Consider the following 14,347-nt stretch of genomic DNA (forward strand, 5'->3'; position numbering starts at 1 on the left):
ATTCTATGTTTCTATGTTTGTATGAAGCTCACTCTCCGTAGGAGCACTTAGTGACATCACTTTTTGAGTTACGGAAATCTAGAAGAGCCAAACTTCCTCTTTGACTCTTCAAAGTTTCCGTAGCTCAAAAAGTGACGTCACTAAGTGCTCCTATGGAGCGCGAGCTTCAGTTCAAGATAGGAGCATTGCTGCTGGCTGGGGCATGCTCCGATAACAAGCACCAAGCGCACTACCCTGTATACATTGCCATATGCAAGAAAAGGAGGATACCATAGATCACAAACATAGCAGAAGGAAGAAGATAGGTAATTAACTTCACTCCTACTTATAGGCTGTGCTGGCATCTGTGGACATCTCCGCAAAAGGTGTTACTAGGAAGTGGAGCGATTGCATACACGCATTGTGCCCACAGTCTTTGTTTAATATATTAGTGTCTTTAAGGGCAGCAGGGCGGTACCACTGTGGCACCGCAGCAGTATAGGAATTAGTGTGTAATCAGTGTACTAGCACCCGTGGTGATCCTCAGTACCTTAGAAATGTATAGATCTAAATCTGGTCTGCTATGTTAATCATATTTCTTGCCCTTAGACAAGGGAAGATCACTTGCATAGTAGGTAATTTTCTTCTGTTTCTAGTTTGCATGTGATACCTTACAGACCCCTTAGAAAACATGTTATAGAAATGCATATATGCAGGCTGGTTATGCTCTGAAATCTTCTAACTAGCAAGAAGACTGATAAAAAATAAAATAATACTTGAAGTATAGACTGTACTGGGACTTCAGTAAAACATCTTCTTCATCCACAATAAATTTTAACTGCAGCTACATAGCATACAATAGCTAGTTGTGACTGTACTTGCAGGGAAAGGTTAAGTCAACCTGTCCTCTGCTAACTGTACACCCATGAGCCGTTTTGTAATCTTTATTCTTTTAAATGCCATTTATTAACACAAAGTTTCTTTTCTTCCTCCTATTTGTGCAATGACACAGTGTTAACTTCTTGCTCAAATCGTCAGAGTAGATTTAAGTTTGATGTCAATCTTTTGAAGTCGAAATAAAGATGTCACAGTCTGTGTCACAAGGAAAGTGAGTAGGCTCCTACTAAGCTATAGGAAAGATTCACTCTTTATTTTCTTTATTTCCCACATTTTATTTGTAACAGGCCTATACTGAAGTAATAATAATAATAATAATAATAATAATAATATTATACCTGAGAATTATATTTAATCTTTAATATTTTGGCAATATAAGACATCACAGTAATTATTCGTATCATACTTAAAGGAATACTCAATTTTTTAACAACAGTTCTGATGTGTGATTGTGAATTATTTTGCTTGACATCTCTTGAATTAACTGTTAAACATTATTATCTTCCATGACAGCAGTAAAATTCTGAATTCTGATAGAGAGCAGTGCATTGTGGGAGCTGTAGTGCCATTGCATATTTTGAGTCTTAGTTTTTTGGCAGAAATTAATGCAAAAAATGTAAGTAAATCTGTTAGTAGAATAGTGAGACACTTGAACAATCAGGTCTGCTGTTCTGTGTGAGCAGAATTTTTGCAAATTCTTTGTATTACAATGTAACATCTAGTTGCTCCAAATGTAGGCTATAACTTTTTGAAATAGGAAGAGGGACTGAGAAGATATGGAGAAGACTGGGGCTTCTCAGATAGATGCTGACAGTAAGTGTACTGTACCATGCTCATGTCTACTTAATATCAGTACTGATTGTTACAACCCCATTCCTCTCCCTATCTTCCCAGTGCTAACCAGAGAGATAAACTCTCCGCAGGAAAGCATGTAAAATCATTTTTAGTAATGTATGTTACATACACTTATAGGGAGACAGGATATAGGAAGGAAGCAGAGACTTGGACAGAGAAGTCAGAGGCCAGCTGAGAATCCTGTCTTTGTGTCATACAGTTATTCAGCATCTTCAGTGTTCAGTAAAATGCTGAACACAGATTTGTGTTAGCAACCTAAGAAAGTTAGAGCTTACTAAAAGGGAGATTTTACTTCAATTTTCTAATAAAACTTAACATATTTTTCTAATAAAGTGTATTGCAAAAACACTTATACTTGCTGTCCCAACACATAAAAAAAAAAAAAAATAGCAGTTACACTTTAAGAGGTTTTATATAATTTTAAAATATTTGGACATGGACTCAAAATGTAAAACTATCAGAATGTGCAATATACTTATTTTACTGATTCCACCACTCGTGTCTGTCCTTCAAAACTTCTGTTGTTGCTCTTTGATTCCTATTATTTTTTTCCAAAGCCACATTACTACTATGGCATAGGAAAAGCCATGGGGGGAACTTGACATGACTTATCAACTAGAGATGCCATGTCATATCACACAGGGATGTGCAAGACTTGGTTATTGGAGCATAATTTGTAAGGTATTTTCAGACAACATGCAGATTCTTTTAAAACCTCTGTTTTAGGAGGAATATAAAAAAAGCTCCTCCCAGCAATAGGCATAGATATTTAAAGGTGCATAGGCAGCAGGTGCATACACACGCACCATTATGTGAAGGGGCCAAAAGGCCACATAAGAAGACATCAGTTTAAGTAGTTAGGTTGCCAGTAACAAAATTTACATGGGTCTCAAGTACCTCAAGTTAACCCACTGTTTCCTACTATAAGAAGTGTAAGAGATACCTTGCTCCATCCTGGAACATGATAGGATTGGAATAATAAGAAATTATAATTAGCCTACTTTTTTAGTCTATAATTAGCCTACTATTTTGATCTTTATAATTTAATTATTTTAACATTTATGATTTAACGCTTGTAATAGCACCTTACTTTCCACAATAAATCAGAGCTTACTATTGCAATGCATTTTGCTATGCCTTATGTGTGTCAATACCTGAATATCAATTTGGATTTATGCTAAAATGTCCTTTGTCTTCTCTTTTCTTAGAATCAAAGTGATGATTTAATTTCCATTACTGTGTAAACCGTCACTGGAAACAACCTGCATCAAAGGTAAGGAATATGCCATGGCAAGCTTCTTCCTTGTGTAGCAAGCAAAACAAATGGAATAAATGGGGAAAATGCATGCTGTCTTGCTATACTTACTTTCCCACCCTCTTTCTTTACAAAAAAAATGCAATTAAAATGTGCCTTAGGTAAATATTATCGTATTAAATATAACATATAATCTGGGATTGGGATATTATTATTCATTCCATCTTACTTAGCATCTCTATAATGGACCAACTTATCAATGTACTATCCACCCATTATAATGTATCAAAAATAGTGAACATCTATATTTCACTCTATTCAGTAAGACAACATATTTAAAGTCAATCACCATAAAAAAAAATGAAATCCATGTCCTGCAATTTTTCTTTACAAAGGATATAACTGTGATTGATCCAGTCCTTACCGCAAACAAGCAGTGTTAACAAAGCACCTTGACTTGTGTGGGGGATAGGATCAGGCTGGCTCACCAGAGTACCATCCAATTGCACCAGGCTGTGACACAGTAATGGGCCACAAATACAGGTAGAACTACCACTATAACAGCCATATAAAGGGGGCCTGACCAGTCAGTATTTTTTTCTTCAATAACTTAGACCAGGCATGCTCAACCTGCAGCCCTCCAGCTGTTGCAAAACTACAACTCCCATCATTCCGAGACAACCTATAGCTATCAGCCTACAGAAGGGTATGGTGGGAGTTGTAGTTTTACAACAGCTGGATGGCCACAGGTTGAGCATCCCTGACTTAGCCTGTTGCTGTCTGAGCAAGGGGGCTGCTTCAACCTGGAATATCTCAGACTGTATAGCATCTAGAGATATGAGCCTGTTCCTGTTTTAAAGCTGACAATCACAGGTCTTGATTGTGGTAAACATATGGGTTGCAGCATCAATAATTGGCCTAATTAAACATAGAAGGTGTGACTAAATACGAAAGCTCTCAACTTTTCACTCCTTTTCTGGAAAAAAAGACCCCCCCCCCCCCCAGATATGAAACAGATCTTGTTTTAATTAGGACCTTTCACCACTCCTGAAATTCATTTTTCCATGTAATAACAATTCTGAAACATTTTTTCTTATGTCTCATGTTATGCCATTTCTTTTATTATTTCTACTAGAAGTTTTAAATTAATTTTTATTAGCCTTCAGTAAGGGTACAGAGAGAAGGTAACCAGTTAGGGGGGTGTTTCTGTACAGACTGACTCTATTCCATCAGTGCTGCCATTTTCAGACTGTGCAGGTATATCCCCCCAACTGGTTACCACCCCTCTGTACCCTTACTGAGGGCTAATAGCAATCCATTCATAACTTCTAGTGCAAATAATAAAGGAATGGCACAACATAGAGACATAAAAATAGATGCTCCAGAATTGTTAGTACTTGGGATATGCATGTAGCTATTAAAATAGGCAGGTCAGGAGTGGTGAAAGGTCCTCTTTAAGGATGACAATTTAAGGTTTCATACAAGACCAGATTCACTTGCTATCCATCATACAGCCAGGGCATTTATAAATCAGGCTGTGAGATCTACAAGTAATACTTATAGGTTCTATTTCTGGCAACTTTGTATATTGTTAGCTTTAAAACAAGCTGGTTCATATCTCTAGATGTCATACAGTGGTGCTGACACGCTGTGGAGAAATATAGATCCTCCCGTCCCTGTGTACCTACTGTACATGACCCCTGGGGTAGGGGTAACATGAACTTTAGTGCAGGTTTTCATCTCCTCCCCATCAATCACAGAACATACTTGCTCTCTGATTGTCACATATGGTAACATAGGCGTGGTATTTATTTATTTTTTTTAAAGGAGTGTGAGGATGAGTGCTTGCCCATAATATCCTTTAATGTGACTAATTACACCATTTAGTGATGCTACAAACCTAATGTGTACCAGTGTCCAGATGGCAACATAAAATAAGCCACACATCAGTAAATTTAACATTATACATTGTCCTTATGGTGTCTATATTTACCCTTTTTTTCTTATAGGGTGAGTCATAAATAACATATTAGACCTTGACTAATGATAACACTAAAAGAAGGCAAATCCGAATAGAAAACAATAAAATCAGTATTTATTAATGCATGATAAAACAAGAAATCACAGTATTAAAATGGTTGGTGGTAATAGCATAAACAAGGCTAACAATGCCTTAGCAGGAGGTACAGGCTAATGGTGAAATACAGGCATATGGTTGGACATTTACCCCCTGATGAAGCATTAGCGAAACGCGCGTCGGGACGCAGGAGGAGACGGCTTCTTGGTATGGCTACACATTTGTATATGAATTGCTTGGGCTGCCTTAGTATGTACATGTGATTTGAGTTCATGCACTTGCACTTTATTTGGGTCGAAACATTATATCATGTAGTGTGTTATATTCCTTGGCTTATTAATTGACCATATGTGGTGGGGGATTTACATAGTCAAATGCTCCTAAATTGTGACTCAATTTGTTTCAGAAAAACGGTCATACATACCTTGTACCACATTAATTATGTACTTTAGGCATTTTTTTGTCTCTCTAAACAAAGGATGCAGTTTAATGAGAAAGGAGCATGGCTTAGAAGATGAGAGGCACAATTTAAAATGTCTAAACAACCTGCCTAAACAGCCTGTGCCAAAATTGCCGCAAAACGTTGGTTCAAAATAAACCAATGTATAGATAGTGTAAAGTTAGACAGAAATATATACACAGAATTGATATGACATGTGCTATAGCCTTTTTATAGTATATCAAGCACAGCTCCATACTGTATATTGTATACTGGCTATGCTTAGTATTGTAGCTCCATTCCATTCACTTGAAAGGGATTGAACTGCAGAAAGGGAGTATGACCAATGGATGAGTATCATGGGCTGAGGAAGAGGCTGCAGCTCTCCTCCAAATGCAGCAGCAGCTCTTTACAATACCTGGTTGGAAGAGGGCCAGGAGTTGAACTCCCACCAATCAGATATTGATGACCTATACTTATGTTAGATCCTCAATAGTTAACTTTCAGAAAACCCATTTAACCATATTAAAGTAGTCCAAGAGTGTCTCTGCCATATAAGATATGAGCAATAATATCATGGGGCAGTGCAGAGATGTGATGGTAATTTATAGCAATTGTTAAATAATCCTATATCCTTTAGAGTGGGAAGTTTTTGCATATAGGCTTTAGTAAAATCTGATTTTCTAGATTAATCTGATATGCACAAAATCACAATGTCTATGTCAGGCTTCACGGTAGAAGTCTTCTCTGTCACACATACCAATACAAAACCTACACTCAACAGTATAGTAAAGAAACATAGACCATGAGATAAAATAGGCATAGTGTATTACACCGAGAATATTATATTAGCATAGTGTAATGAGAAGCTCTTCCTTACTTTCAATCTGTTTAGATATATTTTCTTTTGTAGAATAAGCTATTTAATATTATTCATGAAAACAAAAACTGATTCCTTTTCAGTGGTTAAACTAAAACCCTTTCAGAGCAATGACAAATTCTGTTGATACATAGGCTACAGAGATCATAAAGTATAGCCAGGATCGCAGTTTCTTCAGTATTTACGCCATACATCTGGCAATCTGTCCTAATGTATGCCTTCCTATTCTTTGACGTTTTGCATTACTGCAGCATAAATAAGTGTGCGCCATTTCCTATGAAGTTTAATAACATAATGAAGGAAGTGACAGGCAGATATTTTGTGCAATCCCCAAAAGTCCAAATTAGAACCAAAGATATATCTGAAATGTGACATAATATAAAACAAAGGTGTAAATAACGCCACAAAACATAGAGAAGACTTGTTAAAGAGAGTTCATTAACAGAAAAGTGTGCATTTTACAATGAAATTGGAAGGATTGATGCGGTAATAAAGCTCAGACAGAGGATGTGCTCCACAATTAACTAAATCATATAGATTTTATATTAAAAGAAAGGAAATGTTGAATAGAAGAACAGCCAAACATGTTTTTAGTTATTAGTGTATGTTATGTTTAATGAACTAATCATAAGATAAGAGAAATATGACGTACTAAAGAACAGAAGGGAAAGAAAACATAGCTTTATGTAGGAAGTACCAGGGAATGTGAGGTTATACTGTAAGATGGATCATTCATTAACAAGTGCTGGTGATAGAGAAACCCATCAAATGTTTTCTTGTATCAACTGGGTAAAGATCCATGAATATATACAGTATTAGGGGAAGCTAAAAAATATTTCTTATATGCTTGACATGGGACCACTGTGCTAGGTCTGGGGGCTGTAAAGAAATGTTCTTGGTTATCAGAACATTTTCAGATGGTTCAGAAGATACTTACAAAATGTCCAAGCAATTCATATTCCCCCTATTTGGTATTGAAAAGGGAAGGATGCCAGTTGTATGATGGGAGTTTCCAATGTGGGCACACAATTATTCAGTGGTCATGTGAATAAGGTGATAATCCTCCTTTGGACAACTATAAGTGAGATCAACCATGAATTCAAACGTCGCATTGCCTAAGCGCTCTTCCAGCTATAATGTATGTGAGAGATGAACGGTGTTGGTGAAGCCCCATAGCTGCTCATATAAATAATAGCTAAAGTCCACAAATGTACATGTGCATGGGAGTGATGTTATTTGATGGTGGCAAATAATTTTTTCACAGCAGATATCTCCATGTTTGGATGAGTTAAAAACCTGGATATCCTATAAAAGTCCCATGAGATGTTACCCTAAATAAAAATGATTTGGGTCTGGTTAACAATGCCCAACTCATAAAATAACCATTAGCCCCCAAATGTAGCCTGTTTGTTCATATAGCCTGTTGAATATATTTCTTCTAGCTAATGTTCAAGGGTTAAACTTAATACAAGGGCTTTTTTTTTTTTTTTGTAATGTATGCTACTATATTTGTAAAGGATCTGGGAGGTACTCTCTCTCCTTGGGTGGAGAGCACCTTATTTGGGGTGAGGAGACTTACAGGCTATACATCCTCCTCTGGAATCTTGGGAATAAAGGGATGCAAATGAGCTCTCCACAAGCTCTTCCTCTACTGCCCCCAGATATAAGGCAGCTATCTCACAAGTCAATGTCCAACCCCCTAAATAGGCCTTAAAGGGAACCTGTCAGCACCAAAATGGATCATAAACCGCCAGCAGTACCTTAAAGCTGTTAACATCCGGCTTCTAATGATGTTCTTGTGTAAGATGTCTGAGGCGCATGATCGCTGTAAAACAATTTTTATTCCCTTGCAGGTCGTATTGCAAATGAGGCTTCCTTGCTTCGAGTCTAGGTAAGCATGTCCCCTAACCGTCCCCTCTTTTGTTAGATTGACAGCCTGCAGCGCGGCCGGGATGGCACAAGTCTCGCGCATGCGCAGTGGCAGCCGGAGACAGGATTGTGTCTTACCATGGAGCGCACCACGCATGCGCAAGACTTATGCGATCCCGGCCACACTGCAGACTGTCAATCTAGCAAAAGAGGGGATGGTTAGGGGGAGTGCTTACCTTAACTTGAAGCAAGGAAGCTCACGTGAGATTTTATCTGTAGGGGCGTTTCTTAGGCGGAGCTGAGGAGCTTGACTCAGAGAAAATATGACTCTTCTCTGGTCAAGCATGTAAGATATGACTCTTCTGTTAATACTGGGTACAGAGTGATGCTAATGTCTGTAAAGCGGTGTGAAATATAGTAGCGCTATATAAGTGCACTAAATAAATAAATTAGCATAACATGCAGGAAAGCATTATAGGGCAATAAAATAGGACAGCTTAGTCCTGAGAAGATTATGGACCGATCGCTGGGAACTATCAGGGTAAGCAAGCATTAAGGTACATTTGGTTTTATATGTCAGAACATGGTGACAAGTTCCCTTTAAGACATATCTCAGACAGCTGTTTTAGAGTGATTGCCCCTCATCAGTGCAGTGCAGAGAGTACTGGATTAACTGGGTGAGAGGCCAAGTCAGGATGTGTGGGGTACTATCTCTCCTTGAGGAGAGAGTGCCTTAATCGGCGTGAGAAGACTTACTGTATTTGTAAAGGAACATGGATTTACCATACTCTCTGCAAATGAAATAAAGTACAGTATACACTCACCTAAAGAATTATTAGGAACACCATACTAATACGGTGTTGGACCCCCTTTTGCCTTCAGAACTGCCTTAATTCTACGTGGCATTGATTCAACAAGGTGCTGATAGCATTCTTTAGAAATGTTGGCCCATATTGATATGATAGCATCTTGCAGTTGATGGAGATTTGAGGGATGCACATCCAGGGCACGAAGCTCCCGTTCGACCACATCCCAAAGATGCTCTATTGGGTTGAGATCTGGTGACTGTGGGGCCATTTTAGTACAGTTAACTCATTGTCATGTTCAAGAAACCAATTTGAAATGATTCGAGCTTTGTGACATGGTGCATTATCCTGCTGGAAGTAGCCATCAGAGGATGGATACATGTTCTCATTCTGTTTACGCCAAATTCAGACTCTACCATTTGAATATCTCAACAGAAATCAAGACTCATCAGACCAGGCAACATTTTTCCAGTCTTCAACAGTCCAATTTTGGTGAGCTTGTGCAAATTGTAGCCTCTTTTTCCTATTTGTAGTGGAGATGAGTGGTACCCGGTGGGGTCTTCTGCTGTTGTAGCCCATCCGCCTAAAGGTTGTGCGTGTTGTGGCTTCACAAATGCTTTGCTGCATACCTCGGTTGTAACGAGTGGTTATTTCAGTCAACGTTGCTCTTCTATCAGCTTGAATCAGTCGGCCCATTCTCCTCTGACCTCTAGCATCCACAAGGCATTTTTGCCCACAGGACTTCCGCATACTGGATGTTTTTCCCTTTTAACACCATTCTTTGTAAACCCTAGAAATGGTTGTGTGTGAAAATCCCAGTAACTGAGCAGATTGTGAAATACTCAGACCGGCCCGTCTGGCACCAACAACCATGCCACGCTCAAAATTGCTTAAATCACCTTTCTTTCCCATTCTAACATTCTGTTTGGAGTTCAGGAGATTGTCTTGACCAGGACCACCCCCCTAAATGAATTGAAGCAACTGCCATGTGATTGGTTGACTAGATAATTGCATTAATGAGAAATAGAACAGGTGTTCCTAATAATTCTTTAGGTGAGTGTATAAGACTTTATCCACAGCATGTTTGAACCTTCCTTTTAAAGTATAACTAAGAAAGATATATAGGAATACAGTGCATATGTCATCCATAAACTTTACAAATTATTCTGTGCAGCATTTTGCAGGATGCCTTTGGATAGAAAATCATAGTCATCTATAGTTGACTAATGTCACTCTATAGAGTTTTACAAAATAGATATGCAGAACAGCAAAAGTCATTGTACATTTTAGCAATCCCCTAATATACTTCTATTATCAGAATAGGGGCATGCTCATATGGTAGAATTACACATTGAAGAAATCTGTCATACAGAGATACAAGGCTGATCCTCAGATTTCTGGCTCAGTTTGCAGTTTGCACTGCCACTGAATCTACCCGCGGACTAACCCCATTCAATAGGGCTAATCCACATGTAGGTGCTTTGTGACGTTTCAGCACAGAAACCGCACTAAGAATGGTCATGTCAACTGTCCTTATCCCGTGATACAGATTAAAAATCTGCTAGATTAAAAATCCATGACACCATGTGCTGTCCGCATTCTTATGTTCGTTCCTCAGCCCCGCAAAAAAAAGATTTTTTTGTCCATTTTTCAGACAAGAATATACATTATTACAATGAATCCACAAAAAAATGGATGCAACAGTGATGTCACACGGATGTGATCCATATTTTTTGCGGATCTGAGTTTTGCGGACCACGAAATAGATACATTCGTGTGAATGGGCTCTAATAAAAAATTTGCCACGGGCACATACTCTAACTTCATTCCACGTATGATGCATACCATGACAGAAGAAGGCTAAGAGGACATCAAATGATCTCCATCTTCCCTATCAGTATATTATTTTTCTATATTCAGCACTTCTTAATTTGTGGCTGGTCATTTTTAATTGATCTGTTCAATTGTTGTTTTGAACAAATATGTCTTTGTAAACCAGTCAAAAAGATATATATATATATACACTGCTCAAAAAAATAAAGGGAACACTTAAACAACACAATGTAACTCCAAGTCAATCACACTTCTGTGAAATCAAACTGTCCACTTAGGAAGCAACACTGAGTGACAATCAATTTCACATGCTGTTGTGCAAATGGGATAGACAACAGGTGGAAATTATAGGCAATTAGCAAGACACCCCCAATAAAGGAGTGGTTCTGCAGGTGGTGACCTGACCACGTCTCAGTTCCTATGCTTTCTGGCTGATGTTTTGGTCACTTTTGAATGCTGCCGATGCTTTCACTCTAGTGGTAGCATGAGACGGAGTCTACAACCCACACAAGTGGCTCAGGTAGTGCAGCTTATCCAGGATGGCACATCAATGCGAGCTGTGGCAAGAAGGTTTGCTGTGTCTGTCAGCGTAGTGTCCAGAGCATGGAGGCGCTACCAGGAGACAGGCCAGTACATCAGGAGAAGTGGAGGAGGCCGTAGGAGGGCAACAACCCAGCAGCAGGACCGCTACCTCCGCCTTTGTGCAAGGAGGAACAGGAGGAGCACCGCCAGAGCCCTGCAAAATGACCTCCAGCAGGCCACAAATGTGCATGTGTCTGCTCAAACGGTCAGAAACAGACTCCATGAGGGTGATATTAGGGCCCGACGTCCACAGGTGGGGGTTGTGCTTACAGCTCAACACCGTGCAGGACGTTTGGCATTTGCCAGAAAACAGCAAGATTGGCAAATTCGCCACTGGCTCCCTGTGCTCTTCACAGATGAAAGCAGGTTCACACTGAGCACATGTGACAGATGTGACAGAGTCTGGAGACGCCGTGGAGAATGTTCTGATGCCTGCAACATCCTCCAGCATGACCGGTTTGGCATTGGGTCAGTAATGGTGTGGGGTGGCATTTCTGTGGAGGGCCGCACAGCCCTCCATGTGCTCGCCAGAGGTAGCCTGACTGCCATTAGGTACCGAGATGAGATCCTCAGACCCCTTGTGAGACCATATGCTGGTGCGGTTGGCTTTGGGTTCCTCCTAATGCAAGACAATGCTAGACCTCATGTGGCTGGAGTGTGTCAGCAGTTCCTGCAAGACGAAGGCATTGATGCTATGGACTGGCCCGCCCGTTCCCCAGACCTGAATCCAATTGAGCACATCTGGGACATCACGTCTCGCTCTATCCACCAACGTCACGTTGCACCACAGACTGTCCAGGAGTTGGCAGATGCTTTAGTCCAGGTCTGGGTGGAGATCCCTCAAGAGACCATCTGCCACCTCATCAGGAGCATGCACAGGCGTTGTAGGGAGGTCATACAGGCACGTGGAGGCCACACACACTACTGAGCCTCATTTTGACTTGTTTTAAGGACATTACATCAAAGTTGGATCAGCCTGTAGAGCGTTTTTCCACTTTAATTTTGAGGGTGACTCCAAATCCAGACCTCCATGGGTTAAAAAATTTGATTTCCATATTTTTTTTTTGTGTGATTTTGTTGTCAGCACATTCAACTATGTAAAGAACAAAGTATTTCAGAAGAATATTTAATTCATTCAGATCTAGGATGTGTTATTTTTGTGTTCCCTTTATTTTTTTGAGCAGTGTATATATATATATATATATATATATATATATATTCTGCCATAAGTCCTGCACAGAAAATACTGATGCGATGCACATGACTAGTTAATCGGTGTACTGTAAAATTCTTGCTAAGCTGTAGAATTTACCCGCCACCATGAGATTGTGTCTTAATCTGATAAAATACTGGATTAGATGGAATCTAAAATAAATAGATCAGCAACAAGCCATGTGTCAGACTGAAAACTTCTTAAAGTCTTTCATTTTACCTAATGATTAGAAAAGCCACTAGACTGTCAGTAATGTCGCAAATGGTCCATAATAGTAATTTGCCCACTTTTTAACATTTTCCAGCTTGCACTGTTTAGTTAAAATCCTTGAACCAAACCCAGTGGGGCATATGTATTGATCCTGGTGCCACACTGTGGTCACCGGAGGCAAAATGGCTAAGCAGATATGGTTTGGTGCAGTGATAACAACTGACTACAAAGGACAGAGAAGCTAGGCCTAACTCTTTATATTTTACATAGAATTATATCGCAAAATTATTCAAAGAGGTTGTCCCATGAATAATATTCTACAGTTTTCAATCCCACTCCTGGATCTAAATACTTTTAAAATTGCATGTACCGTATTTTTTTCCTCCATAAGATGCACTCCCCCCCCAAAAGTGGGGGGGAAATGTCAGTGCGTCTTATGTGGTGAATGCTGCCATTTTAACATCTCAGGCTGCGATGCTGCGGTGTATCAGAGGGGAGGGAGGAGGGGCTGGAGGCAACTCGCGGCGGGGCCCAGTGCAGTCACTGTACTCTTACACCAGGCCCCGCACACACAAGTATTCAGATGTAAACTGTAGGTAATTGATATGTTAACTGTAGGCAATCCATATTTAAACTACAAGGTAGCGCAATCCGCGTACCTTAGTACTCACTATTGAATGCCCGTACTTGCAGGCAGGCTGGCCAGTCACTCGCTTCCTCACCGAGCCCCGCAGTGATTTTAACACCAGTTGCCAGACCCCACTTGTATTAGGGTCACTATTTACTGTACACAGGGACACTGTTATGGGGGATATCTGTGGATGACATATATATATATATATATATATATATATATATATATAGCATAAGATGCTATATATGTGTCATCCACAGATGCCCCCATAACAGTGCCATCCACAGATCCCCCATAACAGTGCCATCCACAGATCCCCCATAGCAGTGCCATCCACAGATCCCCTATAACAGTGCCATCCACAGATCCCCTATAACCAGGGCCGGCGCTTCCATAGAGGCAAGGGGCGCAACTAACTATAGGCAGGACAGTCACACGGAGATGAGCGCTTCCATTGTGGAAGCGCTCATCTCCAGTCATCTGTATCGCCGCCCTCAGGACAGCGATACAGATGGCTGTGCAGCAAGGCAGGGGATGGAGAGGTGTGTTCCTTCCCCTTCCTCTGATAGGCTGCCGGCCTAGAGCCTGCAGCCTATCAGAGGCCGGCGCAGGCAGCGCGATGACGTCATCAGCCGCCTGAGCCCTGAGCCGTACAACGCGGGACACAGGCCGGAAAAGGCCTGCATCACATCGCTGCAAAGGAGGTAAGTATAAGTGGTTTTCTTTGTCAATACTGGTCGCTACTGGCACATGATGGGGGGCTCTGGCTACTGGCACATGATCAGGGGGCCTGTGGCTACTGGGACATGATAGGGGGG

General features: G+C 40.3%; 1 protein-coding gene across 6 annotated transcripts in view; it reads left to right on the forward strand.

The window, feature by feature from the left end:
* The window catches only part of TENM3 (teneurin transmembrane protein 3), a 1,407,247-nt gene that overhangs the window by 163,211 nt on the left and 1,229,689 nt on the right, over positions 1-14,347 (forward strand). For all 6 annotated transcript variants that reach the window (XM_040418697.1, XM_040418698.1, XM_040418703.1 and 3 more), the window contains exon 2: positions 2,940-3,004. The gene's annotated coding sequence lies outside the window, so the exon portion shown is untranslated. The remainder of the gene's footprint in view (positions 1-2,939; positions 3,005-14,347) is intronic.

Source organism: Bufo bufo, chromosome 2, assembly GCF_905171765.1.
Source record: "Bufo bufo chromosome 2, aBufBuf1.1, whole genome shotgun sequence".
Taxonomy (NCBI): Eukaryota; Metazoa; Chordata; class Amphibia; order Anura; family Bufonidae; genus Bufo; species Bufo bufo.